Raw genomic sequence first — 16,065 nt, 5'->3', positions numbered from 1 at the left:
CAATTAAGAGGGCCTACCTCTTAGAATGCTATTTTGCTTGGTGATGATCTTGCTTCCTCACTCCGGCTATCTTTCGTTTCTTTCCCTCGAACACCTGAAATAGGCAAACAGCAGCAAACAAAAAACGTAACAACATACAATATTGTATTCAGCCTACTTAACAGGTCAAGGAACATTAAGCCACAAAGATGTAAAATGACACTTCATGTAGGAAATCAATCGATAGTTGCATTTATATAAATCAGAAAGAGATTACAACCGGTGCCTTGACATTGCTGGTCTCCTTTGACGTATCCAGGTTCCCACACTTCTGCTAGCACTTCATGGACAACCCCAACAATATAGGTTTTAAGGCCTCTTTCCCTCTAGTCTCAAATCACACCAAAGCACACTATTCTCCCTCAAACATACACTAGAAAACTTCAAACTATAGATGTCTTGCTGATTATTCTAACTCCAAACTAAAAACTAGCTTTTGCTTGGGAAAAAGAGAGGTTTATATAGCTTGGATGGATGGGAGATGGTTCCTCTCTTCATGGGAGAAGGTCTTATCTCTTGATTTTATTCCATCCTAATAGGGGAAAGGAGCCCAAACTGACCTCCTCGGCTCCATCCGGTCTAACCATTTACCAAACTTTCGCTACGAAGCTTCTAGAGATGGAAGCTTTGACTCCATATTTAATAAAAAATTTCAAAAGAGGATCGGCGCGACTGAGAAAGGACTCAGTCGATTCTATCGGTGCTGGTGATAGTTTTAATCCCTGCATATTGGCATGAGAACAACGTGGGTCATTATCACCGGTCTTGTAAACTAGGCTAAATAGAATATTTTTGGGAAATGATGCAAAAGGGAATTGTTATGCTCATGAAGAGGGACATAATGGGAGTTTCTTCATGAGAGGAAAGCATGTGGGATTCACTGTAGACGCCCTCCAAGATCATAGACGAGGAGTACAGGGACAGTGACAAAATTTTGTGTAACAGATGTTCCCTAAAGCATGAAGGCCGAACTAGAGTGAGGAGTGAAATGCTTTACAAGTGCATGTGGGGAACTAGAGTCCGTTGTTGGAGAACCTGCAAGCAAGCATAGATACATATACATCACTGAAAACTCTAACAAATGATACATGAATCATGGTATGGACATAACCATCCAGAGAATGATCATATAAATGGATCCAAGGCATGGGCGCAGCCATCCAATAGAGAGGATCATAATGAAACCAAGGTATGGTCGCAACCATCCAACAATTAGAAGAATCACATATAAAAACTCATGGTATGGTCGCAGCCATCCATCTAAAAGAGACATGTATATCATCATGATCATGTCACATCGCCTTGCAACCTGAACGTTTGTAATTTGAGCCCAGGGTCTTGTGCTCCAATACGATCTCATCAAAGTACAAATCCTAACATGCAAGTGAATGTGTTGAAGTCGAACATGTTAAGAAGTCACTCTATTACCGGTCAATGATGTGAACTGTTAACAATCGCGAGAGAAACCACCAATAATGAGAATGGATCTCACGGTACTGGCAGCACATTTCACGGAATGTGAATAAAGGAACTGATGTCGAACCCGTGAAATCACCCATCGAAAGCCAATGATGTGAACTTGTTGTCGAGTGTGAAGAACTTTCCATTAGGGCATGCAAGTTCTAAGGTACTGGAAGGGGGTCTCTCGGTCAGCTTCCTGGATAATGGGCTAAAGTCAACAGGAAGTGACCGTTTTGAAGGAGGGCCATGATGTATCCCACATCATCGACATGAGACAAAGGGATGTAAATGATTTTAGATGGTACAGAGAATCAGGAGTAAGTGTAACTACAGAGGGACTAACTCTTGAACATATCGACAACACAATTCCGGAGTTTGGCAACTTTTGGATCCATGGGATTGATGGTCATGATGATGTGGCAGAGATCAAATGGAAGGTCAAGTGAAAGGCCCAACCTAGGAAATTCTTATGAAGTGAGGATATCCCAACCCAACACAAAACACAGCGTGTCATGTTCAAGAGTGAGATGCCGACACGACTGATAGGATTTCCAAATTTCCACCACCATTTCTGGCAAGTACCCCACCTATGTTTTATCGCAAGCTTGAAGGGGATAGCATGTGCTTGCACTGTAAGTTCATCCTTAAGATGAATCCGACCTAGTAGGTTGAATGAGCCCTAGGAAGGAGAAGCTCATGTTCATCATGGTGATGAATCCGATGTCGTTTAATGCTTGAATGAGTCCGAAAAAGGTGTAACTTGGTATCTTTTCCATGTTTAGAGAGTTTGAAAAAGATGTGGAAAAGAAAACTTCACATGGTCCCTTTTCATACATTTGTGTCTCTCGAGTCCGAAAAGGTAGAAAACAATACTTGAGAGAACCGCTTGACCATTTCAATCAAGGAGTACCTTTTTTGTAAATAGTTTATCCCAACCCAAAAAAGAGGTAAATGCATACTGGGTAAATGATGTTTCGCATCCTTTAATGAGTTCAAAACGACAAGAGATCGACAACCTTTTCGTGTTTACAAGGTCGGAAAAGAGTTGAAAGCAGACCCCCATTTTATTCTCTTTAACGAGTCAAAAGGTAAAAATACTCAGTGATCTCTTCATTTGAGTTTTACGAGCCAAGAAAAGAGCTTAAATGGGACTTGAGTATCATCGTCAACAATCCATCACTTGTCACTGCACAAGAAAGGTAAATGCATTATGCAGTTCTGAGGAAAAATAGGTCAAAAACACTTTAAAAGCCCTAATATTTTCATGAAAAATGAATAAAAAAGAGAAAAAGTAATTTTTTTTACCATTTACCATTTTACCTTTGTGTGAAGAGCTTTTTACCCATTTGGGCCCTAATGTTTCTAGAGCAGATTGCGAGAGATCTGGGAGGTCATTTGCCGAGCCATCAACTTCAGGTAAGAGCCAAGACCTTAAGCTCCATTTTCATACTGTTTTTACCTATTTTTACCCATTTTTTGGATTTCATGGGAAGGATTTGGAAAAAAAAAATTCCCTCGGTCAACGAAATTTCCGGGCACAAATCCACGCCAACCAAGGGTTAAGAAAATGCCAATCGCACTGTCGGCGCCACTGTTTTTAAAACAGTTGCGCCGACGCCATGAGCAAATAAAAAACATGTTTTTTGCTCAATTTAACCGCTTGAATCCAAATTTTTCTGTCAAAAGATGATCATTGACTTGATTAAATGGTTTTTACAGGAAGAAAATCATTGAAAATGGTGGATTGGAAAGAACGAGAGTATGAGGATATCGATACTCAAGAAATAACTGATCCGAATTGCTTGGAGGCTTTAAGGAACTATGGGCTCCTCAAGTTCTTTCTCACACCAGGGATGCAGGCTCAACCCGAGCTGCTATGGTACCTAATTAGTCTATGGGCATAAATCGGGAAATTTTTATCATCAGTGACCAAGAGCTAGATTTGGAGACTTCAGACATTTATTTCATTACAAGACTATCCCAGAGAGGGGAACCAGTCAACCTATGTGGGTCGAGGCCGATTCGGGCAAGTGTGTCCATGCTACTTGTCGAACATTGCTTAGAAGCTCTCAAATCCAAAAGTGGCAAGATCGAGATCGCGATTGTTCGAGATCTTGTGTTGAGTGTTATTGTTGACTATCAACAGAGTGGCTAGGTCCCAAGCGTTGCATGAGACTAACAAGTCAAAGTTTTTGTACGCTATCAAGTGCACAACACCCACTATTTTTAACTGCGCGGAATCTATGAAAATCAACGTGAAGCGCCGGCTATCAAAAGGTAAGGTGGGAAACCTGAAGCAGTTTTGCTTTGGGTCTGTACCAGTGACATTCTTCTTGGAGTGGATTCTGTTGTTCCAATCCCAGTTGACTGAGGCGGATCCACCGATGCCACGAGACCCACAGATGGTCCGTTGGAGCGAGTTGATGCCCAGGTTTATGGGCGGCCAACAAATGTCCTATAAGTCTGCCTTCTTCTCATGGCTACGATGACAGCTAATCGTAGTAGAGGATTGGCCTTACAATGATATTGACTTCCGCGAAGATCCGGATATGCCGCTCCCAGAGGGGGAAGAGTTTGATGATGAAGGTAAAAAACAAACAATTTTTTAATATTTTGATGTCTTTTTATTTTTTTTTAAATATATGTATTTGTGACATTTCAATTTTATGAATGCAGATGTTGGACCAGAGCGCCCTCCCAGGATGTCCACGATTGCCAGGCATATTACTCGTTAGTTTGACATCGCTCCTTATCAGAAAGGAAGCGATAATGAGGAAGAGATCACGCGGAACCTCGAGTGATTGACCCACGGTATCCCAGAGTATGCCCAAGTGGGTGATATCCCACGCCAGTACCAGAGGCACATAGTGGGAGTCTCAGACCGGATCTACTGACTACTGACTCCTTTATTCCGAGTAGTTACATGATACCATGAGCATCATGCTAATTAGTGCATAGGCCTATCATTCCACATTTTTTGAGGCCTGCGAGCCACAGATATATAAGGCCTGTGAGCCATGGATGTTTTTGAACACACATATTATTTTTTGGGGTTTTGATGTATGACAAACATTATCTATATATATATATATATATATATATATATATATATATATATATATATATATATATATATATATATATATATATATATATATATATATATATATATATATATATATATATATGCTATATTTCCATGCTTAATATGATACAAATGATAAGTTTTTTTTTTTTACATGTTTCGCAAATGTATATCTAGCACATGATTAACTAATGCATCTGTCAATGTATTCATATGTCAAGGAATATGATGATATGTAATGTAATCAAAATTTCTCTCCAATATATGAATGTGTAGATACATTCTCAATATCTGAGGGTTTATGATGGAATATTGCTCGTTGAGTTGAAGAACAACAAGTTGTGAATCAATGTTGACAACCAAATCCCGGATGCCAAGAGCGATAGCTTCTGACAACAATTCGATATACTCATCGATGTTATTAGTTGTTTTACCTAGACAAATACCTTGAAGATCAATCAACTCACCATGGGGGTCATAAATGGACCATGCTGTGTGTTGGGTCTTGAAAATGTCATTCATTTCCATTACACTTTCACTATTATGTCCATTATATCACCTCCATTTCACCTCCATTTCACTACTATGTCACTACATTCATCCCACTTTCATTATCATTGGGCCACATTTTTTTTTTCCAAACTTTATTAATTCTTAGCCTTTTTAAGTGAATTTGTGATTAAAAATTAGAAAATAATGTGCATATGCTTATACCTAACAAGTGGGTTGAGATTGTTGACATGTGTAGGTTGAAAGGAGGCTTCTAGAAGACCCTTATGTGGCACTCTAAGGCCAAATTCGAATTTGAATGGAAAGAATCATGAGATCATGAGGATATGTGTCACATCTCCTAATTGTATTGAAACTCTAAAAAGACATGTGTCTTATTAGTTCCTATTTTGATTAGGACTCTAGAGGTAGAGGGAGAGATTCATGGACTCTCATTAATGAGATGGCTTCTCATCTTTTTGTATAAATAGGAGATCTCTCTCCTTCATTTGTTAGCTTGTTAGTTTTTAGCTTGTGAGTCTTAGCTTAGCTTGGAGTTTGTAGTTCTTCCTTGATGGCTTTGGAAAGCTTTGGAGAGCTTTGTTGTACTTTGTAATTTTGAAGAATTTGAATAAAGCTTTGAAGTTCTCAACATGGAAGGAGATGTGAAGTAGATGTCATGGAGCACATTAGAATGTAAGGTAGAGTAGATTTCATTTTGTAATTTTGCTTTGATTTCATGTGTCATTTTATTGTTTTCAAGTTTGATAGATTAGATTTTCCATTCATGCAATTTTAATTCATGTAAGTGTGTTCAACCGGTTGATTGTAGATTAGTTTTTCTTTACATGTTTTTGCATCAAATAGTGACATGAGATTTGCCTCTCTGCTGACTTTGTTTTTTTTAGCTTTTCAATTTCAATTATGCTTTGATTTCAATTTTATTCATTTTCTTTATCAGTTAGTTTAGATATCAAATCCCTCATATCATTGATGTTATTTCCTAAAGCCATAGCTTAGACTACTTGGCGAGCTATCGGACTATGAATGATGTGATTTGATTTTAGCTTTATTTTTCTGCAATTAGATATCAAATTCCTCATATCATTGACATTATCTCCTAAAGCCATAGCTTAGACTATTTGGCGAGCTATCGGACTATGAATGATGTGATTTGATTTTAGCTTTATTTTTCTGCAATTAGATATCAAATTCCTCATATCATTGACGTTATATCCTAAAGCCATAGCTTAGACTACTTGGCGAGCCATCAGACTATGAATGATGTGATTTGATTTTAGTTTTACTTTTTTGCAATTAGATATCAAACTGCTCATATCATTGACGTTATCTCCTAAAGCCATAGCTTAGACTACTTGGCGAGCTATCGGACTATGAATGAAGTAAATTGATTTTACTTTTATTAGTTTGCAGTTTTTGATTTGTTTGAGTGCAATAGCTTAACTTTTATTTCTGTATTTAGATAAACAACAGAGATAGTGATTTCATGATCAGTATTTCATCTTTTGTTTCATTTAAATAGCTGCATATTTACACTTTTGTTCAAGTACTGATTTGATCAATAACACGTTTTGAGATATTTTGAAGCGCTAAGTTTTGGAAGTTACCATAAGGGACATAAACCTTGTCTTGAAATCTCTATCCATACTTGACCTTTAAAAGTATTCTTGAGACCTTAGAATAGGATTTCCATTTTCATTAGACACTTTAGGAGATCAACAAGAACAAAACCCCAAAAACAACATAAATTATAAAACAACGAAGTAAGAAAAAGGTTAACTAAGCACATATGGTGCACCACACTTCATTAGTTTACGACACCCAGATTGATCATTTATGTAGAGAAATTTAAGATATTAAATTGAATAAACACTGTGGATGATAGATTCTGGGTACTTCAGCAAGCACCATCAGCGAAACCGATGTGAGGAGACACCGACATCTGCAAAGCAGGCAAAAACATAATAAGTAGGAAAGTTGCTTGCAAAACAACACACCAAACCACACTGCACAAAAATGAATGACACACTTATTGTACAAAAGTAACCATGCAAGATGACCTAAGCATAGTACTTTTTGAGATAAATCCCATTACGGGGCTTGTCTAAGGGATTTCCCTCATATTCAATAAGCTCATAGGCCCATTTTTGTAACATGCGTTTAACAATGTAGGGCCCATGCCACATGGGTTCGAACTTGCCTTCCCCCAACTTATCATTAGCCTAATCATACAGAAGGACCAGATTGCCTTCGGAAAAAGCTCAAGGAGAAACAGACTGATCAAAATGGGATTTGACTCATTTTTTCTGTTCTTTGATGACCAAAGCAGCCAGACGGCGAGTCTCGTCTAGTCGTTATAAATACAAGAGATGCTCTTCCTAAGGTGAGGTCTCAGGGAGAATTTTGATAGCTAGCTTGAGGGATGGAATTTCGCACTCAATCAGTAAAGTTGCTTCCAGACCGTAGACTAGCTGGAATGGTGTAATTCTAGTTGCATCCTTGGTCGAGATTCGATATGCCCATAGAGCTTAAAATAGCATGAGATGCCAATTTGACTTGTGCATCCCAATGGTGCGTTGAAGCATTGTAACCAAGACCTTGTTCACAGCTTCATCTTGGCCATTGGCCTAAGGGTAATACGGGGTTGATCCATCGTGGTGTAAACCCAACATAGAGGTCAGCTAAACCATCATGTAATCTCAGAAGTGGGAGCCATGGTCGGTGAAAATGGCCTGAGGCACTCCAAACCTAGAAATAACGTGATTGAATAGAAATTGAGCCATCATTTTACCATTTGCAGAGTATGTAGGCATCACTTCGGCCCATTTGGCAAAAGGACCAATGGTAATAACAGAGTGTAGGTGAGTGGGCGAGGCTCACATTTGTCGCTGGTAAATTTGGAACTCATGGCATTTGCAAATAGAAAGGATGCAATCCTTGAAGATGGAGGGCCAGAAGTAACGAGCGCAAAGTATTTTTTGAGAAGTAGCATATCCAGAAATATGATCACCACATGCCCTGGAATGGTAGTCATTTAAAACTCTCTCAACCTCCTCGAGAGTAAGACATGGGTGAAGAACTGAATCGACAGCGATGCAGTATAAAGTATCTCCAATAATACGGTAGGGTTGGGAGTGATGTCGAATGCATCGGTGATCATCCTTAGTCAACGCAGACCAGAAGGTGGATGTTGGAGATACACAATGATATCAGGGTACCATGGGTCAAGGGTGCTAATCAGGAAAAAAGACTCGTTTGGAAGCTACTCAGTGGCGCCAACAGGAAGAGATGCAGAAGGAAGGGATAAAATTAATTTAGCAAAAACCAGTGATTTCTTAGATTTGGTAGTCGTGAACACCAAATCGAACTCTTGTAGGATGAAAATCCATTTAGAATACTTGCCCCCCCAGCAACTGACGAGTTAGGATGTAGATCATGGGGTTGCATTCAGAAATCACAGTGGTAGTGTGTAGGAGAATGTAGTGTTGAAAGCATTGAACAACATGGACGACAGCCAAAGCCAACTTCTCAACGTGAGCATAATGCGTCTTGATGTCGAGGAGATTGCGACTGGGGTAGTAAATAACATGTTCATTGTCTTCGTCATTGTCTTGTACCAACACCATGGCGATGGTGCTAGAGGCTGCAGCTAGATAAAGGAAGTAATCTCGATGATAATTTGGGGGATGCAGCAAAGGAGCTTTTATGAGACAGCCTTGAGGTCATTGAAAGACTTTTGGGAAATTTCATCCCAAATAAAGGGTGTTCCTTGCTTGAGCAACTGGATGAACCCTGAAGCCAACTCAACATAATTTGGTACAAAACGACGAAGGAAATTTTATTTTACCTGCAGACTCTACAGTTGGTGCAATGAATATGGAGGGGGTAAATTAACTATGGCCTTGAATTTAAGAGGATCAAGGCGAATGTCTGCCTTAGAGACAATAAAGCCAAGGAGTCATCCGGATTTGATGCAGAAGACACACTTATGTGGATTGAACCGAATGTGGTAGTGTCAACAGTGAAGAAAAATTTGTCGGAGATGATCAGGGTGATCACAGTGCTTACGAGAATGAGCGGGAATGTCATCTAAGTAAGGTTGAATGATGTTTCAAATGTCGTGGAACACATAAGGCATCACTCTCTGAAATGTAGCCCTAAAATTTTTAAGGCCAAAGGGGGGATTTTTGTACGCAAAAGTATCCCACGGATAGATGAAGGCTATCTTATCTTGATCATCTGGCGCAATGTTGATTTGGTTGTAGCCAGAAAATCCGTCCATGAAAGAAAAGAATTCACTCCCAACACATTCATTAATGATTTGATCAATGAAGGGAGTGGGGTAGTTATCCTTTAGACAGGCACGATTGAGATCATGGTAATCAACGCAAACGCGGATCATGCCTTGCTTCTTTGTCATGGGTACAATATTAGATACCCAATCTGTAAGAGGGATTGGGTAAATAAATCCAGCTTTGAGAAGTTTTTCAACTTCACCCTTGATGGCGGCCTCTTTTCTAGGGTGCACTGGGCGGAGCCATTGGCGAACGGGCTTCGCATGAGGATAAGTTAGTATTTTATGCACGACTATACTTGGGTCAATGCCAGGAATTTCTTCATATGACCATGCAAAAACATCTTGGAACTCTTGGAACAGACGAGTATAGAGCTTGATCTCTTATGGAGAACAAGTTACCCCGATATGGATATTTTCAACGACACCAGGCTTGATAGAAATATCAATTGGCATCATTTGGGTAATGTTACCCATGTTCCCTTCCAACCAAACTTCATGAGTCATGATCAGTGTTTGAAGTGGTAGGGAGGGGAACTAAGAAGAGAACTCCTCGAGACAAGTAGATAGGACCGCCGGGCTAGGCAAGAACAAGGAACGATGATGAGTATCATTCCAAGGTACTTCTTCTAGAGACATTACTTCCATGATACTCTCGTCAGAAAGAAAAGTCTCGGCTAAGGGATCGGGAGATTTCGAAGCACCAAGCCACGGGGATTGAGAATATGCATCAAGAGAAGTTTTCGAAATAAGATAATTAGAGGACATTGAAGGCGAAGCCAAAACAATTTCCATGTAATTAATTTTAGCAAGACTTAACGACATTACTTCACCCCATGTGTCAACAAGTTCCAGATAGGGAATGACCCAAGGATCAGACTTGACTGAAATCATGTTAATAGAGACAAAATGAGGAGGTGGGAGCGGAAAGATACCCATCAGAGTAGGATCTTTAATGAGTCTTACCCCCACACTCTCATAAGGAGCATCGGTGTGCTTTACATACGAAACATTGTCATCCAAGGAGGAAGAGGCAAAGAAAGACAGTTGCTCAACTATGACTATCTTCCCTTGATGGGGAAAACGAATCACGCCAAACAAGGAGGAGGCTACAACATACATGGCATGGGTCCAACTCTGTCCGAGTAGAAGATTATAATTGAGATTAGCATCAATGATCCCTACTTCGACATGCACTATCTTACCCTCCAAATTAATGGAAAGGTTGGGTAAGACACCGAATGGTCATGAATCGCACCTGTCAAAAGCTTCCAAAGTGTTAGGGGACTAGTTCATAGTAGGAGAACCAATTTCCTTCCAACAAGCAACAGACATGATGTAGGTGGAAGCACCTTCATCGATGACGATCCTATGAATGGTTTTCTCATTGATGATGACCTGAATGAGAAAGGAAATTTGATGAGGCAAACGTGGAACGTGGTTTTCCAAGTCAAAACAAATAAGATTAGAATCAGTAAGATCAATACCCCAAATAGTCGACAATAATGATTTCCGCTGAGAAGGACAACTTTGAAGGACCTCGAGAGCAGACATAGTTGATGGTGCTTGAGCCAAATCCTCAACAATGTTATAATGTTGAGCATCTTGAGCATTTGGATTGTACGAGGACTTTCATAGCACACCTCGAGAAGGTGGTCGAACAATGGAATCAAGATTAGGTCGCTCTATATGGAGAGGACTAGAACTTGATGGGGTAGAAGAAGAAGGGGCACCTTCTTTTTCTTTCCCTACTGTCGGAGTAGGAGTTTGATAATCTTTTGTTCTGGTAGCCATGTTAATCGATGTACTCATCATGAACACTTGTGAACCCAAGGAAGCAGATGACTGAGGCTAGTCTACCATTTGGGTCTGCTGGGATGGAAAGGGCTCTTTCAGGATAGCTGGGGTCCCTTTGAGGAACTGACTAACTTCAGATCGTCTGGGAAAATCATTAGTATAGTGATCTTCCTAAAAAATGAGGCATGGATACTTAGGCTTTCGTTGGGAAGCATCACCAACAGACGAATTAGGAGGACCCTATTTTGGGGTATTAGCTTTACCCTTTCCTTTGCCTTTCTTCTTACCTTTCGAGGATTTTTCCACTGCGGTAGACTAAACTACGTGGACCTCTGAGGTTTTATCAAGGCCAGGTGGATTCTGAGAGGGACTATTGGAAGCATTGTTTGAGGCTGACTTCTATTTGGAAGAATATTTTTGCAGGGGCCTCAGACACTGAACCAATTACTCCATCAACAGGAGGTGTAGCCTGTGACTTCGATGTCATTGGATTAGATGATGGCCTCAAAGCATCAGGTAATAACTCATACAAAGTGTCAGACTAAGAGTAAACAAGATCTAAGTACTGGGCACGAGCAATGGCTTGCTCCTCCATGATGCACCCACCCATAGTGATATCGCGAGCAATTGGAGTGACGAATGATTTGGTGAACCATTCAATCAGTAACTAATCAGCAATCTCGAATTTGATCAGGCAACGCCTATGTCTCCATTCATGGATGTGATCGGAGATGTGGGTCGCAGTATTTTTCTTGAGCGATGTAAGAAAATAGGTGTCGGTTTCATAGCGAACCGGCAATTGGAAATGCATGAGGAAAGCCATGGCTAAAGAGTTGAAGTCATAATAAGTACTTCAAGGGAGCTTGATGTACCACTTGGCTACAACACCTGTAAGAGTTCATTGAAAAGACAGAGATGAATAGAATCGTCAACATAGGAATTCAAAGAGCACCAGAGGTGATATGTCATCACATGGGCTTGAGGATCTTCTTTCGCTTTCCCATCGAACTTTAGACAATCACTCGAGATCTTGGATGGGACCGGAGGCTAGTATGGCAAATGAAGAATTAGATCATTCGTGAGTCGAGACATATCTAGCAACTCTAGTATAGTTAAGAATGACAATTGAGTATTGAAAGGCATTGAAGGTCGATAAGCGGGTCCAATTGGAGGAGCCCATCCCTACTAGTAACAATTTTGTCCCCATAGTGGAGGGTTTTGTCCATATGACATTTGATTTTTCCCCCACTGTAGGTTACCGTTCCCATAGGGAGGATTCTAACCTTGAAAGCATTGAAATTGTCCAGTCATAGGTTATTGATAAGCAACATACAGGTTAAAAGGTTGTTGAGCCAGTTGACCTTGGACATATGGGTTTTACACCTGCTATCCATGGACATACGAGTTTTGAACCTGTTGGCCCTAGCAATAAGGATTTTGGACCTGCTGCCCTTGGACAAAAGGATTTTGAACCCATTGCCCATGGACATGAGGATTTTGGGCCTGCTACTGCAGGATTTGACCCTGACCTTGTCCTTGCAAAGATTGACCCTGTTGATATGTATATAAGGGTTGCTGCTGCCAGGGTTGGCCTTACTGCTGCGAGGGATAACCTTGCGGCTACAAAAGTTGTCCCTGCGGCTGCAAAGGTTGGCCTTATGAAGACATAGGTTGGGAGGTTTGTTGAACATACTGCATTTGCGGCTGCATGGTTTGCTGCAACTGCTGTAAGGGTTGCCCCTGTGGCTGTTGCAGTGGTCCCTGCTATTGCATCATCGGCCCCTGTTGCTACATGGATGGCCCTTGCTGCAACGAAGGTTTCCCTTATTACTACAGAGGTTTTCCTTGCTACTACAAGGGTACTTGGACAGTTCCTAGATTGAAACCTTGAAAATTTCCGAACTATATCTGGCCATAGCCACCAGGAATGGTGGTCAGACCAGGCTAAACGTACTATCCAGGCTGAAGGACGTAAGGTGGATTTACCATTCCTTGGGAACCATATGGAACATAAGGAGTTTGGTACTAAACCTAAGCCTCATAAGGCTACTGATACTGGAAATTGCTTGACCTAAACGGACCAACGGGATTTTGGACCTGTTGGTACTGGACATTGCTTGATCCAGCAGGACTAGCAGGGTTTTGAATAGCACCAGAAGAAGGTTGGTTCACCCCACCATGTGAACCTATGAGCTACTCACATTAGTTGTGTCTGACACCATAGAGACATTCAGATTCTACCCCCTAGGTGGTGGCACAACTTGTGCACTTACTGGAGGGACCGAAGGACTGACAGAAGCAAGACTCGAGACCGTCGGTTGCACCAGACGGGTGACTTGGACTAATGAGACAAGAGGGTTCAAAATAGTGGGTTGCACCAAGACTAAAGTAACTGCAAAAATCATTGTCTATTGGGGGGTTGGATTCTGAATGAACGGACCTGTGGTAGGCATAGCACCAGACACCCAAACAAGGTTATGATAAAGCGAAGAGGCACTGGGTGTACTCGAGACCAACTATGCTAAAGTCACATAATTAGGAGGTAAGTCTCGATAAAAACTGATGGAAATGCTTCCTGTGTAGGGGAAACCTTCAGGAGGAAACTAATCTTCTTCCTCTTCAATAATGTGTGGAGTAGAAACCTCCGAGTGACCCGAAGAGAAGACTAGAATTTTTCCTTTGGGTTCCATGGGTGGAAACAAGCGACGACAAACGATTGAAGATGTTCGAGGGGATAATTCCAAAGGAATACTTGACTGATCATACAGACTATATGGACATTGTAGTGATATCACAACAAGGTCGAACAAAGGATTCAGAGGATAAACAACCAGTCCAAGCTAACCGTCAGTAGTCGGCTGACTCTCGGGAGTCTGGATAGGGTTATCCAAAGATTCCGAGCCAATATCAGAAAGTGACCCAGTATCTGAGGGAGGTGGAGGACGAGATGACAAAGGTTGAATGCTCAGAACAATTCCAAGTTCAACACCTTGGTCCTCAAGTGACTGCAGTAATTCAAGAAATGGCTCCTCAGACAATCTTTCAGATGGAGGAGAGGAAGAGGAACTAGGTGAACTAGATGGTTCAACCACAATGGCTTCATCTCAAATAACAGGAAAAGAGAGATAAATTCCAAGGCTTTAAATGTACTTTAAAAGGAATACTCATGATTTGGTCTAGAAAAGACTAACAGGGATGTTATGAGATTGTGGGCAACAATTTTTTAAGACGCATAAACAAACTGGTGCTCTTTCATGTTTTAAGAGTCGAGAAAGAAGCAAAGGTGACTCTATCACTTTCAATTTGAAGCGAGTTCGAAAGGACAAGTGCTCGGATGATATTTTAAGTTTAAAGAATCAAAAGGATAAAATGACTACTCAAGATGATCTACGTAAAAAGGATTACTAGGTAACTATGAACTGCAAAATACCTCTCGGCGAACCGAGAAGTACATGCAGGCGATCTTCCTGAATTTTGTGTTCGATGTATCACGTTTACAAGGCAGCAGACTTGGCTTCCTATGGATAAAGGATTGCAGCCTAGTGGGATCTCCCTTTATATACTCGATGATATAGGGAGCAAAAGTCCGTACTAGCGTTGTCTAGTGCCAAAGACACTGACTGTTTCTAGGTTTAAAGATGCCAGAACACGTCTCTAGCCTATACCTTCTAGATGTGACCGTTAGGTTTCAAGTGCGCCTTAGGTTAATTGAGTTCATTTTAAATTTTATCTTGAATTATGTCTCAATTTTCAAGCCTTAGCGATGTGACTCGAAAAATCCTATATGCAGCTAAATGAGACAAGACTCTTTCAATTCGATGAATTGTTTACACTAGAGAGGGTAGAAAACACAATCAAATGCAAACAACCAAGCAACTAAAAGCAAAATGATTTTTTCACTACTTTACTTTTTGAAAACAAAATAATGAAAAACTCTTCCCAATTCCTATTTTCCTAACAAGTGCACTTCAAGCAGTCCTTTCAAAAGTAAAGAGAATTCTTTTTCTTTTCAAATGAAAATGCAACTCTAGTCTTCAATGATGCTAACTAACGTAACATATTGATGCAGCAAACTAGAATTGTGTACTTTTCATGAAATGATAAAAATAAATTTTTCGTAAAACACTTCAATGAAAAAGTTTTCGAGACAATCAATCCTCAAACAAATGAAAAGACACAAAAAGAACTTCTTCCAAACTAATGATGCAATGAATCTACCAAAAACAAGACAAGCAACATGATCTATGCCGGAAAAGAGACGTTTAAACAATCAAACAAAACTTTTCAAACTTGAATGATGGAGATCAAAGCAATAAGAGGACTACAAACGAAATGCAAGGAGTAAATTCACCAACAACTTGACTCACTGAGTTCACAATCAGCTAAATGGATGACAACCTATATGTCCTAGAGCCACTAACCATCCAAAGACTTGAGAAATCAAGCAAAAGAAGGCAAACCAACAAGCACATAAACCAAGCCAAATCAAGCTTTCCAGTCAGGGAGAGATAGTCTAAAACAAGCTAAGAGGCAGAAATCAGGAGAGCAAGACACAATGGTTGAGATCTAGGGTAAACCCTAATATCCACCTAGAGGCATCGGTGCGACTGCCTAACTGACAACAAGCGCCAGAAGGGGGTTGGCATGATTGGCTTTTAGAAACTCGATCCGATCGGCACGAATATTTTAGAAAAAACTACACTGGCTAAGGATTCAAAGGAAAAAATAAAAATTTCCTTAGTTAAAATCTAGACTTGCTACTTTAAATTTCAGACTCAGAGCAGTAAACCAGGAAAAGCAAAGAACAGTAGAGGGAAATGGTGATACTAGAAAAGTTCACACAAAACCATGAAATTACAATCAATCAAACAAAAGGATT

The sequence above is a fragment of the Pinus tabuliformis genome, chromosome 3_1 (assembly GCF_031772625.1).
Source record: "Pinus tabuliformis cultivar Carrire ecotype Pingquan chromosome 3_1, CPIR1, whole genome shotgun sequence".
NCBI classification, from domain to species: Eukaryota; Viridiplantae; Streptophyta; class Pinopsida; order Pinales; family Pinaceae; genus Pinus; species Pinus tabuliformis.
The sequence above is the reverse complement of the archived record's forward strand: the minus strand, read 5'-3'. Positions refer to the sequence as shown.